Source organism: Cherax quadricarinatus, chromosome 5 (assembly GCF_038502225.1).
Source record: "Cherax quadricarinatus isolate ZL_2023a chromosome 5, ASM3850222v1, whole genome shotgun sequence".
Lineage (NCBI taxonomy): Eukaryota > Metazoa > Arthropoda > Malacostraca > Decapoda > Parastacidae > Cherax > Cherax quadricarinatus.
The window spans coordinates 66,955,907-66,971,409 of record NC_091296.1 but is presented as its reverse complement, the minus strand read 5'-3'; the positions used below and the strand labels follow the sequence as shown (position 1 = coordinate 66,971,409).

Here is a 15,503-nt window from a genome sequence, read left to right as displayed (position 1 = left end):
TCATGTTGCAGTTTAAAAACTGTAGTGTAAAGCACCCTTCTGGCAAGACAGTGATGGAGTGAATGATGGTGAAAGTTTTTCTTTTTCGGGCCACCCTGCCTTGGTGGGAATCGGCCGGTGTGATAATATATATAATATATATTCAGGGAAACTGGTTAGGTAGACTAGAGTCCTGGAAATGGGAAGTAGAATGCCTGGACTTGAAAGGAGGGGTTTGGGATATCGGCAGTTTGGAAGGACATCTAAACTGTCATATCTGATTATTATTATTATTATTGTAATCATGGGGGAGAGCTAAACCTGTAGGATTATACAGTGCATGTGGGGGGAGGGAGTGGAAGGTATTCAGGTTTCAATTCAGGGAACTGGAGCACAGATTCAGTTCCCTAGATCAAGAGTCTCTCACCAGCATCAAGGAATCTCCCTTGAGGAGACTGTCATATCTGAGAGCCTCTGCAAAGACAGTGATTATGTATGAGTGATGGTGAAAGTGTTGAATGATGATGAGTTTTTTTTTTCTTTTTGGGTTTTTCTTTCTTTTTGGGTCACCCTGCCTTAGTGGGAAACAACTGACGTCTTAAAAAAATGTGTGGTATAATGAGTAAGAGTAGTATTGGAGGAAAGCAATGGATGTTGTAAGGCAACTATTATTATTATATTAATGGGAAGCACTAAATCTGTAAGGGCCATACAGCACCTGGGACACAATAGGCAACTGCATTTGATCCAAGGAAGAAGTGGCTAGTTCTAATTCCTTGATTCAAGAGCTATTTACCAGCATCAAAGCACCCCTTTAAATGGAGTAATGATCAAAAGAGTGAAAGCATAGGGAGAAAATACAAAGATTTCTGTGTAAGAAGGATGTGATAAATCTTGTTACTAACAGATGCATACTGACACAACAGTTATTTAACAAATACTGTATTACACTTGTTTCTATATCTCTAGTTGCTCTTGCTTCCATCTTTGACAATGATTCTTCTGGGACCGGTTCAACCATATGTAGTATCTGGTTGTCAAGCACTACTGTAATTTGGTGTATGGAGAAAAATAAAACAATATGTCTACAGGTACAATTGTATTGATAGGATTATAGTACTCATGATAGGAAAACAGTATTAATTCTAGTAATTAAAGCTTTAGGAATAGAAACTGGCTAAATTTCACATTAAATTTAAAGTTGCAAGATAATAAATATTAATAATGGACAAACAAAAAGTTATGTCAAAAATTGTTACAATGTCTACTGGAAACCTACTCAGTCAATATTTTATATATGAAGAGAATACCAGTAGACCCAGTACAGCTTTGGAAAGACATCTTTCATCCATCAAAGTTGGGCTTTAATGTACTCTGTTAAGAATGGCAATGCTCCAATGTTAAAAAAAAAGTAGTTCTATACACTATATTATTTAAGAGTCCTATATCTCAAATTTACAGACCATAATTAATATTTACAAATATTAATCTTCCTGCAGGTGGGGTTTAACACATGCAAGATTGTCACCAAAGTCATCACTGAAATGTCATTAAAACATGGTACCTTGATCCAATTTGCAATAACAAGGTATAGTTTGTCCACTTTACTGTAACACAACAGACAATTGCCTGTCTAGTTTACTTTGACAAACTATAGCATATCCACTTTGCTGCAACAAGCTATAACCTGTCCACTTTGCCATAACAAGCCATACCCTGATCTCTTTGCTATAAGCTATAGTTGTTCCACTGGGCAATGATAAGCTATAATTTACTCATTTTGCTACAAGCTAGATAGCTGGTCCACTTTGCTACTAGCAAAAGCTTGGACTAAGGCACCTTAATTCAACGGTATCTCTGTGATGTGTGGTGTGGTAATCTTGCAGTGCTTTGGACCTCATCAGTAGGAAGGTTACTTGTAAATTATTTTTTTATTGTAACTAAGAACAAATTTTAAAATTATAATCTTTAATGATAATGAAAAAAATCCCTAGCATAAAACAAATATAAAGATGATCTAATGGGTACACATATGCTACACTCCAAAATTTAATGCACTTCGGTAAACCCTCGATGTAATGAACCCCTATGTAATGGATTTTGGATACAACAGACAAAACCTCGATACAATGGACTAAATCTGTTGCATGGGGCACTTGTCAGTTAGTGGTATTATAGTGTGTATGGTAGACTTTCCATTTAATGAATCAGGTCTGCTGCATCCGGGCATTTGTCCATTAATGTTACAATCATGGAAAATCAATTTCATAATTTTGATCCACTAGACATTTAACTCAAAGGACACCCCCTTCTCTCTATTAGTCTGTTACACGGAGGATTTACTGTATCAACAAGAAAAGCAGGTTCAACATGTTGCATACTCATCTATATAGCATAGGGAAATCTCTTAATATGCAATGACAATGGACAATGATGAACTAAATAACTTATACAGTATATAAATTATCAAAAAGTAAAAAAGTAATAATTTCATATCCTGACTAACAAATTACAGTATAAGAGTCTATAGACTCTACAGTCAAGCACACAGTAAGAAGTTTGGGTGATAAAAATTGTCTATGATTTAAGAAAAACCTACAAAGTATACAGAAATTTGAAAACATAATTTTCAGGATATAATGCAAAAGAATACTTTCATTAAACACATACAGCAACCTATAGTATTAGATACACCAATATACACTCTTTATAGACACTGAACAGTGGGTTCCCAATTAATGGACAAGATATGTTCCTGGTGTTCCAACTTAGAAACTTGGAACTTATATTCCTACAGAAAATAATTCAGTAGTACAACAAAAATGGTTGTGTTACACATTCATAACTGCAGATTGGCATAAATATTTTTTATATTTCTTACAGACCTTATTTGAAGGTGTGGTCACTTGTAACTTTGGTGTAGTTAAGTTTGGGACCTCATGTACCCTAGTTTTCTTAACATAAAATCTTATCAAGGGGTGAGGCATGAAAACTTAAAATAGTCCAAGATCTAGAATGACGAACAATGAATGCCACATATAATCCTACATAAAGTAAATCATAATTTTATGCTCTCGCACAACATACAACCATATGAAATGAAGTGTAAATCTCAGTAAAATGCTAAAATATCCTATCATTATATTTACTACAACATATAGTACTGTATATGCTCCTATGTTAGGTTGGTTTCAGGGAATGTAAAAAGGAATCTTTCATTCTAAAGTCTAAACTTAATGACATAGTAGTTTCATACATAAATTATCAAGGTATGATATACCTGGAGAGAGTTCTGGGGGTCAACGCCCCTGTGGCCCGGTCTGTGACCAGGCCTCATAGTGGATCAGGGCCTGATCAACCAGGCTGTTACTGCTGGCTGCATGCAATCCAATGTACAAACCACAGCCCGGCTGGTCAGGTACCAACTTTAGGTGCTTGTCTAGTGCCTGATTGAAAACAGTCAGAGGTCTATTGGTAATCCCCCTTATGTATGCTGGGAGGCAGTTGAACAGTCTTGGGCCCCTGACACTTATCGTGTTGTCTCTTAACCCTTAAACTGTCCAAATGTAGATCTACGTTTTTTCAACATTTGAAAGTATGTAAAAAAGTAGATCTTTTTTTTTTTACATTTGAATACGCGTAAAAAACTTTGATCTACTTTTTTTTTTGTTATATTTGAAAATACGTAAAATAAACGTAGATCTACTTTTAGAGCACTACGCATGTGAATGTAGATCTGCTTGGACAGTTTAAGGGTTAACATGCTAGTGACACCCCTGCTTTTCATTGGGGATGATGTTGCATTGTCTGCTGAGTCTTTTGCTTTCATAGGGAGTGATTTTCATGTGCAAGTTTGGTACTAGTCCCTCTAGGGTTTACCAGGTGTATATAATCATGTATCTCTCCCGCCTGCATTCCAGGGAGTACAGGTTCAGAATTACCAAGAATAATGGTAATTACTTCTGGTAAATGGTGATTCAACTTCCAACATTATACAATGGTGTTGCTCAGTCTGGTACCTATACATATAATACACACACACAGATAAGTAATGTGCAAAACAAAGGAACCAAAAAAAATGTGATCATCTGGTATGGGTATAAAGACACAATATGTAAAACAAGCCTTTATTGAGATTACATTTCTCTCAATCTCAAGCACAACAATAAAAGCTGGTTCTGCATATTGTGTCCTTATACCCATATCAATTAGCATTACACCTTTGCAACCTACCTACTGGGTCTTGGTGAAAATCCAGTTCACCCTTCCCTTAGAAGGGGCTGTATAATCAATGATTGTTATATTTGTAAAAATGGCATAGTAACTTTTGCACACACACCAGTGAATTTAATAAGAAGTAATTCAAAATTATTTAAATTACAATTACAGTACAATAACTCCTTGCCTCTCATGAATTTATTATATGATTCAGTGTGTTTACAAGTATGTATTTATGATTATACGACATTCAGGACATAAGCCCTTGAGTACTTTTAAATTCATTCATCAAAACACATAGACTACAAAAATACTAAAACTTTTAATAATAAAGTTGAAGGCTACAAATCTACTGAAGTTGCTAATAATAAATAAGACTAATTACAGTACATTTTAAAGTTGACTCCCTTTGAATCATGTAAAACTATGTCATTGATGCCAGGGTCACTGATGTAGATCTACGCCTAAATTCTAGCTGCTTTAAATTTAGCACGAAAGGCCTGGTAGGCCTACATGAGAATGGGTCTGAGTGGTCACTGCACAGTATACAAAAAATTGGGACCCCCACAGTGCATTGTGGGAATACTATACAGTGGTACTTTGGGATACGAACTTAATTTGTTCCAGAAGGCTGCTCGAGTGCCGATACCAAACGAATTTGTTCCCATAAGGAATAATGTAAATTAGATTAATCCATTTCAGACCCTAAAAAATACACTTACAAAAGCACTTACATAAATACACTCACATAATTGTTTGAGTTTTGAGCTGTTCGTATCCCGAGGTACCACTGTATATAGTGCACCTTGTTGACCATGGCAGGACGATGCAAAAACCTCACTGCCAGGCAAAATGAACAAGTTTTATGCCCCAATGACTGCTCCAACAATGATAATTATGGAACTGATAAGGTCTTTGGTTTTGAACAAACAGGGTGCCAGAAATACAGAATGAGAAATGATGATTATCAAATACAGTACCCTCTCTTTTGAAGTTTGATGATCACTTCCTAACAACACTGAAATGGGCTCATAAGAGATGCTATGTTGACAAGTGGCAACCAAAGTAAAAACACATTTTATGTGTAGAGATGTGTAGAACACAGCTATGTATGGAGAAGTGCTTCAAGGACTTCTACAAACTATAACAGCTCTAGGTACATGACCAATATATGATAGTGTGAATGATGGTGAAAGTGTTTTTTTTTTTTGGGGGGGGGGGAGGGGAGGGGTCACCCTGTCTCAGTGGGAGACGGCCAGCATGTTAAAAAAAAATAGAACAGTAGTAATGTGAAATATTTGTACCTGTGTGTGTTTAAATTGTTGTGTAAACATGTTTTCTAAACAATGTACTCATGACACCATTAATGTGGGTATTGTGTTGCAAACAACAGGTGGATATATGTATATTGTACTTCATATGGGTCTATAAGATTACTTTTTTTTAAATTTGTACACTGAGAGCAATTTTAATTTTGGGGTCTGGACAGTGAAAGGGTTAACAACCTAGATAGGGGCTGAAAAAATGGTTTGTTAACCAACAAAAACATTAAGGAAATCTAATATTCCCACAGAAATCTGTTATAACTGGTTCCTATTATTTTTTCATTCCTGATGAATGTTTACAAATACACGTATTACATTTTTTTAACACGTCAGCCATTTCCCACCAAAGCAGGGGGCCCCAAAAGAAAGAAAAACCCAAAAAGAAAGAAAAACTTTCATTATCAGTCAACACTTTTACCATCACTCATATATAATCATTGTCTTTGCAGAGGCACCCAGATATGACAGTTTAAATAATCACTCCAAACTGCCAATATCCCAAACCCCTCCATACCATATGATAATACACAATGAATGAATCTGATCCAAAAATAGCTGAGAAAAAATATAATACAAAATTCTGTCTGGTCAAGCCTCCATTTTCTTATGATTCTGTGTATGACACTCAAATTGAAAACAAATCATAGGATTTCACTCAAAATAGGTTCACTCCCAATCCCATACCTGAACTTCTTTTCTTATAATCAAGTTTTACTTACGAATGTCAATATATACTAGCTTAGAGTGATATTTATTAAAAGTTCAACAGTGTGCTTTTTATGATCATTTAGTACTTGATGCTCAAACTGAAAATAAAACATAGGATTTTGAACAAATTATGTTCACTGAATTCCTTTTGAGTGTCAATATAAAACAGCTTAGAGTAATATTTAGAGACAGTGTTAAAAATTAAGCGATATATCCTTATGACTGTTGATTTCACATTTCTTGACAAATGTTTCCCCAAAAAATATGAGTTTACAATACACATACCATATAAAAAATGAATGTAGTTCACAAACAACCAATAAAAAAGCACAAAATTCAGTCATATTTTGTCTGGCTGTGTCTTCCTTTACTTTTGACTTGGTGTATGACATTCAAGTTGAAAACAAACCACCTAAGTCTCTTCTTTTGGTTCAGTCAAAGTGAATCAGTTGAACAAAATTTAAGAAGAGATTGTTAAAAAATCAAGTGAAACTGTGAATATTACCCTGGGCTCTGGTTGTTGTATGAGCCAGAGAGTGATAATTCTGAAAGGGGTCTGCCACTGGGAATTTGGTCAATGTAAGAGTGAGAGGTAGTTATTAAACAGGGAAACAATCCTAAGTGTTTTTTTGGGTCATTAACTGAAAATATATTAAGCAATTGGTCATTAAAAGAAGGGCTATAAAAGATTAACATACATCATTGATTAGAAATGTATCATTCAACTGCTAAAAATATATAAATACAGGAGTGTGGGCAAGTGGTGATACAAGCTGAATTTACTGTGTGGTGGTGCACCAAGTATACTGATGCCTCAGAAACACACTGTTAATCATGTGGAGATGATATTTAGTTAAAAAGTCTTATCCACAATCTCCTACAAACAAATTTTAGGGATTTATTGCAAATTTATAAGCAAATACACTTTTCTCCTCCTAAACATATTCAGCAGTCTTTTAATGCAAAAGAAAAAACAGCTCGGTAGAACTAATCAGAACAAAGTAATTGCATGTACACTTGTTTACTTGTTACCTCACTGTTTCTTCCCTAAATATACTACACACACCTTCCCTGACTGACTACCCCTCACCATTCAAATGAAACCATCTTCCTAAGCAAATATTGCATTGTTTGCTGTGGTTCAAGACTGTTAGTAATGCAGCTGTGACAAATGTGAAAACTGATTTTGTGAGTCTTCATGCTTCCTCATTCTCAGTGATTCCTTGTATTCTGTTTACACATCAAGGCACAGTCTTACCTTTTTGATTATATTCCATTTATTCTAATGTTAATGAATACTAAAAAATTTTAAATTTGGTTTATATTAAAATACCTTAAACTAACTTAAATAGCATATGTGGAAAAATTTGCCTAAACATAAATATGTCAATGTATAGCAAAAGGACAAACCATTCATGCTCTATCTCTTGTGTTCATATACTAGTTGTTATCAGTCTTGTAATTCAATTACTGATATTTTTTATGTTTACAGGGTTTTCAGGGAACATAATCCTAACACAGGGCAAGAGTTTACTATACTGGTATTTGCTAAATGTAAAATATAAATACATTAATTTCTCATATATTCACATAATATAGTTTATGAAAACAAAAATTCAGCCACAAGTATTATGAAACATTATAGGTCAAAAGCATGAGGAATGATAAACTTAATGTAGCACCTTTTAAGCAGCTGAGGTACATGTCAAGACTGCCTGCATCAGGAATTATTCTAACTCTGAAGATGCATAGTTTTAGTAGCAACCAATGATTAATAAGCTCTGCTTAAAGACAAAGAAATCCTTTGGGACATAGCTGATTAATACTGACTTGAAACTCAGCAGAACTTCCAACGTTTACCACAATAATTGCACAACACTGACGTAGTAATAGGCTCCTCAGAATTTTTCGACTGCGTCTGTTTAGAGACACAAGCATTTATTAGTCTACAGAGTCTTGTTCCATACAAATTTTAATACTTCTTTGATACCCTCCTTTAAATCAATCTTTCAACATTAGCAAATAATCTCAGCAACCCATCTTCCACTCTTTGAACTTTACCTTTCATTTCTCCATTGTTTGCATCATATTTACATCACACTAATCTCGGACAAGACATTTCTACATCCTGTAATCTTATTGTAACATTAAATATTAGGCTTCACACCAGTATTAAAGCATTAGGTATAGCTTTACCCTGATATATTCCCAAACTATGCTCTGATATATTTTTCCACGATTTCTAAGTGCTTATGCACCTGGAGAAGAGAGGAGTGTAGACAGAAAGGATTTTGGGAGAAGTCAAGCTAGTGTTTAGGGAATTTTGAAAAAAATTTCTTATCTATTTTATGATTTGCTCAATTCTTTGTGGGACCATCCCCTGATATATATATTCATTCTATGTACTGGAACATGTTCAACTTCTTTCTTTCTGTCTGCTTGGCCTAAAGTCATTTATTCCTTACGTACACTTTTTTTTTTTTAACACGGTGGCCGTCTCCCATTGAGGCAGGGTGACCCAAACAAAATAAACATTTTATCCATCACTCACACTATCACTGTCTTTGCAGAGGCACACAGATATGACAGTTTAGATGTCACTCTAAACAGCAAATATCCCAAACCCCTTTTGTGTTAATTTTAAACAGCCTGCTCTATTCTACATTATTTTTCATCATACTTCATTTACACAAATGACTGTAAAACAAATTGCCTAACAACAGAACTTGTTTAGGTAAAGATGAAACTAAGGAGTGCATGTTGTCTAGATATATACTTAGCATAAAGGTGGAAGATACACTATAAGGAACCTATTGCATACAATTTATCTAAATAAACTCAGGCTGCAATATAGTGTAGTGAAGTTTGAGGTCTAGCCTAAGGAACATTAGTACACACAAGAAATACAGCCTCTCCTCACTTAATGATGGAGTTCCATTCCTAAGACCACGTCGGTAAACAAATTCATCACTAAGCAAGGAGCATACGTACTATAATGGTAGTGGGTTTGTGTCAACCATCTTTGATATTGTTTTAATGTCACCTCTGCACCATTTACAACATATTTAGTACATTTTTAAATGTTTATACAGTAATGTACTGTATACTGTAATAAACAGAACAGAGGAAATCAGCTCTAATATACATTATTTAGGTATGCACACTGGTCAGAGAGCCCGTTGTAACTCTGAGTCATCAGTAAACAAGTACGTTGCTAAGTGAGGAGAGGCTGTATAGGTATAAGGATAGAGGTCAAGAGATTGAAAAAGAACATACAATAATACTGATAGAAGAACTGATTTTATTGAAAAAATAGAGATAAAATATGATATATTTGCAAACAAACAGGCAATCAATCAAAATCTTTCCATCTAAAGGAGACCTTGCCTGCTAACAGTGCTGGTGGAACAAGTCTCTTTGCCACAGAATATTGCTTCAAAGAGTAAAAAACTTATTTCCATGACCTCTCAGGACCACCTCTAACCTGTATCAGCTGTGTGTATTTGTGATGCTTCTTGAATAATGGAAGAAATATTATTAAGGGTGAATTTTATAGTAATATAGAAAATGAACAAATGGGAACTTAGGTATAAGCACTCATGTGGGCTAAAAGTGAGTAAACAGAAGTGAACTGATAAAATATGGGATATTATCAATACACTTTTTCCTGAAGTGATTCAGTAAAACACAAACAAACTTTTGGCTCAAAATACTTCAAAATGTAAAATCCAAAGCAAAATTTAAAGGTCTATCAGTATTATTTCCCACTGAGGCAAGGTGACTGGAAAAATAAGAAACAATCATCACTCACTCCATCACTGTCTTGCCAGAGGCACGCCGATACTATAACTCAAAAACTGCAACATGTTTCATAAGTATTGCCCTTATATTACTTGCATAATTCTTGAATTAAAGTTCTCAATAACCATTGTTTGTTATCCAGTTATTCATGAAACAGCACTGCTACACTTTCATTATCTATTATCCCTTTTGACTATGATTTCACTCAGTGCCAGGACATCCCACTTCCTTTCACTCAAAACATTCAATATACTCAGTAATTCTTACAATTTTAAGAAAAACTACTTATTCATCAGCCTTCTAAGTGCCCTTTACATGGATGTTATAAATCAAGGAACAAATCCACTCAGATTTTAAAGGAAGCAACTGAGTGATTTAAAGTTTATTAGGCAACTTTGCGTCACTGAATCGCTTGTTTCCTTTAAAATTACCTTTACTATAATTTTCCTCTAACTTTATGACAGAAAAATCAAATAAATTATCAGAAAACAACCTATCAGTTTCATTCCTTTCTCTAAAATTTAGAAATATAAAAACAAATGAACAATGTTTAAATTCAGATAGTTGTTGATTTGTGACCAGGTTAGTTTCTGGCCAACCGGTCATAAGTTGAATTGGACGTAAGTCAGATTGGTATTGTAATTACATATTTTATAATCTTATATCATCTTTTTCCTTGAATTTTTTTTATCTTAGAAAAAAATTTAATTCAAACATGTGTACATGGTAATGGTAATGAATATGATATTGTGTATATGGACTTTAGTAAGGCTTTCGATAGAGTTCCACATCAGAGGCTATTGAGGAAACTTAAGGCCTACGGAATAGGAGGAGAATTTTTTTCCTGGGTAGAGGCATGGCTGACAAATAGGCAGCAGAGAGTTTGCATAAATGGGGAGAAATCAGAATGGGGGCACATCATAAGCGGTGTTCCACAGGGGGTCAGTGTTGGCCCCGTTGTTGTTCACAATTTACATAAACGACATTGATGAGGGAATAAGTAGCAACATAAGCAAATTTGCTGATGACACCAAAATAGGCCGGCCAATTCATTCTAATGAGGACACTGGAGCACTCCAGGATGATTTGAATAGATTGATGCAATGGTCGGAGAAGTGGCAGATGCAGTTTAATATAGACAAATGCAGAGTTCTAAATGTTGGACAGGAAAATAACCATGCCACATATAAACTAAATAATGTAGATCTTAATACTATTGACTGCAAAAGGGATTTAGGAGTTCTGGTTAGCAGTAATCTAAAACCAAGACAACAGTGCATTAGTGTTCACAATAAAGCTAACAGAATCCTTGGCTTCATATCTAGAAGTATAAATAATAGAAGTCCTCAGGTTGTTCTTCAACTCTTAAATATCCTTGGTTAGGCCTCATTTAGATTATGCTGCACAGTTTTGGTCATCGTATTACAGAATGGATATAAATGCTCTGGAAAACGTACAGAGGAGGATGACAAAGATGATCCCATGTATCAGAAATCTTCCCTATGAGGATAGACTGAGGGCCCTCAATCTGCACTCTCTCAAAAGGCGTAGAATTAGGGGGGGGGATATATGATCAAGGTGTATAAATGGAAAACAGGAATAAATAAAGGGGATATAAATAGCATGCTGAAAATTTCCAGCCAAGACAGGACTCGCAGCAATGGTTTCAAGTTGGAAAAATTCAGATTCAGGAAGGATATAGGAAAACACTGGTTTGGTAATAGAGTTGTGGATGAGTGGAACAAACTCCCGAGTACAGTTATTGAGGCTAAAATGCTGTGTAGTTTTAAAAATAGGTTAGATAAATAAATGAGTGGGTGTGAGTTGGACCTGACTAGCTTGTGCTGCTGGGTCTGGTGCCATGCTCCTTCCTTGAGTGGAGATGACCAGACTGGGTGGGTCATTGGGCTAATCCAGGGGAGAAGGGGACATGAACCTGCTCTGCATGGGTCAGTAGGCCTGTTGCAGTGTTCCTTCTTTCTTATTTTTTTTTTTTCAACAAGTCAGCCCTCTCCCAAATCTTAAAATCAAAATTGAAATAAAATACAGAATCAATATCGTACAGCCTCATTTGTGCTGCCAGGCAAACAAATATTTATGGTCATAAGTACAGTATCTACACTGAAGGAGGGGTGTTAATGTTGCAGTTTTTATAACTGTAGTGTAAGCATGCCTTTGGCAAGACAGTGATGGAGCGAATGATGATGAAAGCTTTTCTTTTTCGGGCCACCTTGCATTGGTGGGAGACGGTCAATGTGTTAAAAAAAAAAAAAATCAGATAGTTGTAAGTTGGATAAGTTGTAAGTCGACGACTATCTGTATATTGTATACACAAACAAGAGGAAAATATATAAAACTGACAGTTACCTGAGTATAAGTACAATCTCGGCGTCCACATTTACCACACTTGAGCAAATTTGTCTGTGTGTCATGAGCGACGGCAAGCTGATGGACTTCAATATCTTCTTGTGTGAACGTCTCACGCAGAATCTTCATCTCAGCATCAGCCATTTCCTATAATTTTAGTTGCCACTAAATATGTAATAAATTATTTTAAACGCATGAGTAACAAATTTACAATAATGGACAAGCCAATGCACATTATAAAATAGTTTACCTGGTTATGTTGTGGGTGAGTGTAAGTCTCACATTCTATCTGGGTCTGAACATGGCACTGGCACTGTTGCTTTTTGATGTCCTGTTCACTCTTTTCTGCACCCTGGCAGCTAACATCACCCTGTCAGAAAGAACCAACACACAAGTCAGCCAGGCCACAGCATCAGCCTAAAGCAGCAGAAACCAGGCCAAATTACTGCACAAAGCCAGTCAGCCACCACGACCTACATGTAGGCAGAAGAATCCCAGGAGAAACAATGGACATATATTAAGACAAACTTAAGATACAAAGTCATCAACACAACCTACAAAAGGAAGGACTCAAAGAAACTTGTAATGATGGCAGTAAGTCCTCATAACCTAAATGCATTAGTAAAGAATCAGAGAAAGCCATGATGATAGTAAATCATATAGGAGTTGATGAATCACTGCCTTTAAGGCAATGATTCATCAACTCCTATATGAAGAGATGGTCCACGCTGAGTTGTAATGGTGATGAATCATCAAGATCTAGGGGAGAGGGACAGGAAAACCTGTTAAGAGGAATATACAGCAGGACCTTAAATACAGAATCTAGATGCAATTATTGGGTTATGAAAACACAGCATTAAAAAAAGTAAGTTAAATTACTTGAAACAAATTACATCTGAGATGTATTAGAAATAAAGGAAAATTACTAAGTTATTAAAGAATCACGTCAACTCACTATGCCAGAACTTTTTTTTTTTTTTTTTTCAACAAGTCGGTCGTCTCCCACCGAGGCAGGGTGACCCAAAAAAGAAAGAAACTCACCAAAAAGAAAATACTTTCATCATTCAACACTTTCACCACACTCACACATTATCACTGCTTTTGCAGAGGTGCTCAGAATACGACAGTTTAGAAGCATATACGTATAAAGATACACAACATATCCCTCCAAACTGCCAATATCCCAAACCCCTCCTTTAAAGTGCAGGCATTGTACTTCCCATTTCCAGGACTCAAGTCCGACTATATGAAAATAACCGGTTTCCCTGAATCCCTTCACTAAATATTACCCTGCTCACACTCCAACAGAACTGACTTCCATAATTAAAGATGCAGAATAGTACATCACCAGACTTATTATCTTATATGCTTGAGGGCCTGTTCCACTGTCAACAATCCATGTGGATTAACTGTTTAGTCTTTGCTTATAAACAAAATATCTCTTTAAAAAATGATAAGTAACAGCACACCAAACTGTTTTATATGAGCGCCTTTTACTTTCTGCATTAAAATGATTATTATCATCACATTCATGAGAAGTGTTAAACCCAATGGTGTTGTATAGTGTGTGTATTAAAAAGCTTAACATATTTCAGTAAAGTCTGTTGAGAAATATATTAAGATAGAAGGAGCAAATAAACAATCATAGAGAAGCTGCTGCTTCTCTCCCCCTAAAAATAAATAATAAATCAAAGCACAGCCTCACACCAGATGCCCATTATGCTGTTTATTATTATAATAATATTCACATAGAAGTGCTAAACCTCAATGGGCCATTAGTGTTCTGCATGCCTTGAATCATCAGTTCCTCTACAGTAGTTCACCCCATTTCAGGGTAATGTTCAACAAGTAATACTGTAAGTAAACATGGCTTATTCTGGTAAGTAAACCTTATTTTTAATCTCATATTTAGCAATAGTTTCATTTCACTTAGTTTTTTATTATAATGTATTTTAAAAGTTAAATGTCACATGAAGGAAAAAAAAAAAAAAAAAAAAAAATATACTAAATGTGTAAACAAAATGTAACATATCCTATTATTAAAATTATAATCATGGGGAAGCACAAAACCCATAGGGGTCTTATAGTGCCTAGGGAATGAGAGGCAATCAAGTTTGATTCAAGTTCCTAAAATGAGCTGCATTGAGCAAATAATACTCTCTCAAAAATCAAATTTTATCAAAAAGCATAACTTGTATTTTACCATTTATTGTTTAAATCCAGTTCCTAATATAATAAATCTCGCAATATTTTATTGGAAAAATAAAAAGACAATGTACGTACAGTAATTCACAGAATATAAATTAGGTGAACACCTTGGATATAAAAATTTCATCTTGAAAATTCTGAAACATTCTTTACACAATGTAATATTACATGCTGTTGGAGCATGAGTAAGGTAACATTTACAGAGGGATTCAAGAAAAACTAGTTAGTTAGACTTGAGTCCTGGAGGTGAGATGTACAGTCAATAAAAAAACTAAGTGCTAAATCCATAAGGATCAGAGTGATATGGATATATTTATTTTTTTCCACTTACTAATACTTTGTAACTTTCCTTTTTTCTGTAGAGGTGGTAAAGTTTTACCAACATTAGTCTCTGCTAGCAAATGCTATTCATCACAAGACTCCTTTATATGTAGTATGATCTAAGGTGAGTTGAGGAAATATTTTTTCTGGACTGCTGTGTACAAGTGGATATGTTTCATTTAAGTACCTGAGCTGTTCATTAAATACTGCTCACACAAGACTGACTGTTCCATGCATCCTCTCTTACCTATGACAAAACAGCTTGTCTCCTAGAAAGAGCAGCTGTGTAAAATTCTATCAACAAAGCATCCATCACATGACATCACATTAACCCTAACACAATGTTCCATTTATATACATTCTTCACATGTTCTCAGCTTGACATCACACCAAGGATATCACACTTCAAATGATCAACCAAACTGCAACATCCTCACTCATCCTTTTGTGTGCAGGAATTATTCTTCCACCAAATTCAGATCCAGCAAATCACTTTCCTTAAATCCCTCCAGAGATGTTACCTTGCTCACACCTCAACAGCTTGACAAATCCCATTAATAAGAAAATAATCAAATT

General features: G+C 35.2%; 1 long non-coding RNA gene across 1 annotated transcript; it reads right to left on the bottom strand.

The window, feature by feature from the left end:
• Positions 1–303: 303 nt before the first annotated feature.
• LOC128685003 (uncharacterized) lies at positions 304–12,991 on the bottom strand. The gene is made up of 3 exons (XR_008406460.2): positions 12,649–12,991; positions 12,399–12,545; positions 304–8,148 (listed from the first exon to the last, which is right to left on the bottom strand). It is a non-coding gene; the product is annotated as an uncharacterized lncRNA (long non-coding RNA).
• Positions 12,992–15,503: the final 2,512 nt, after the last annotated feature.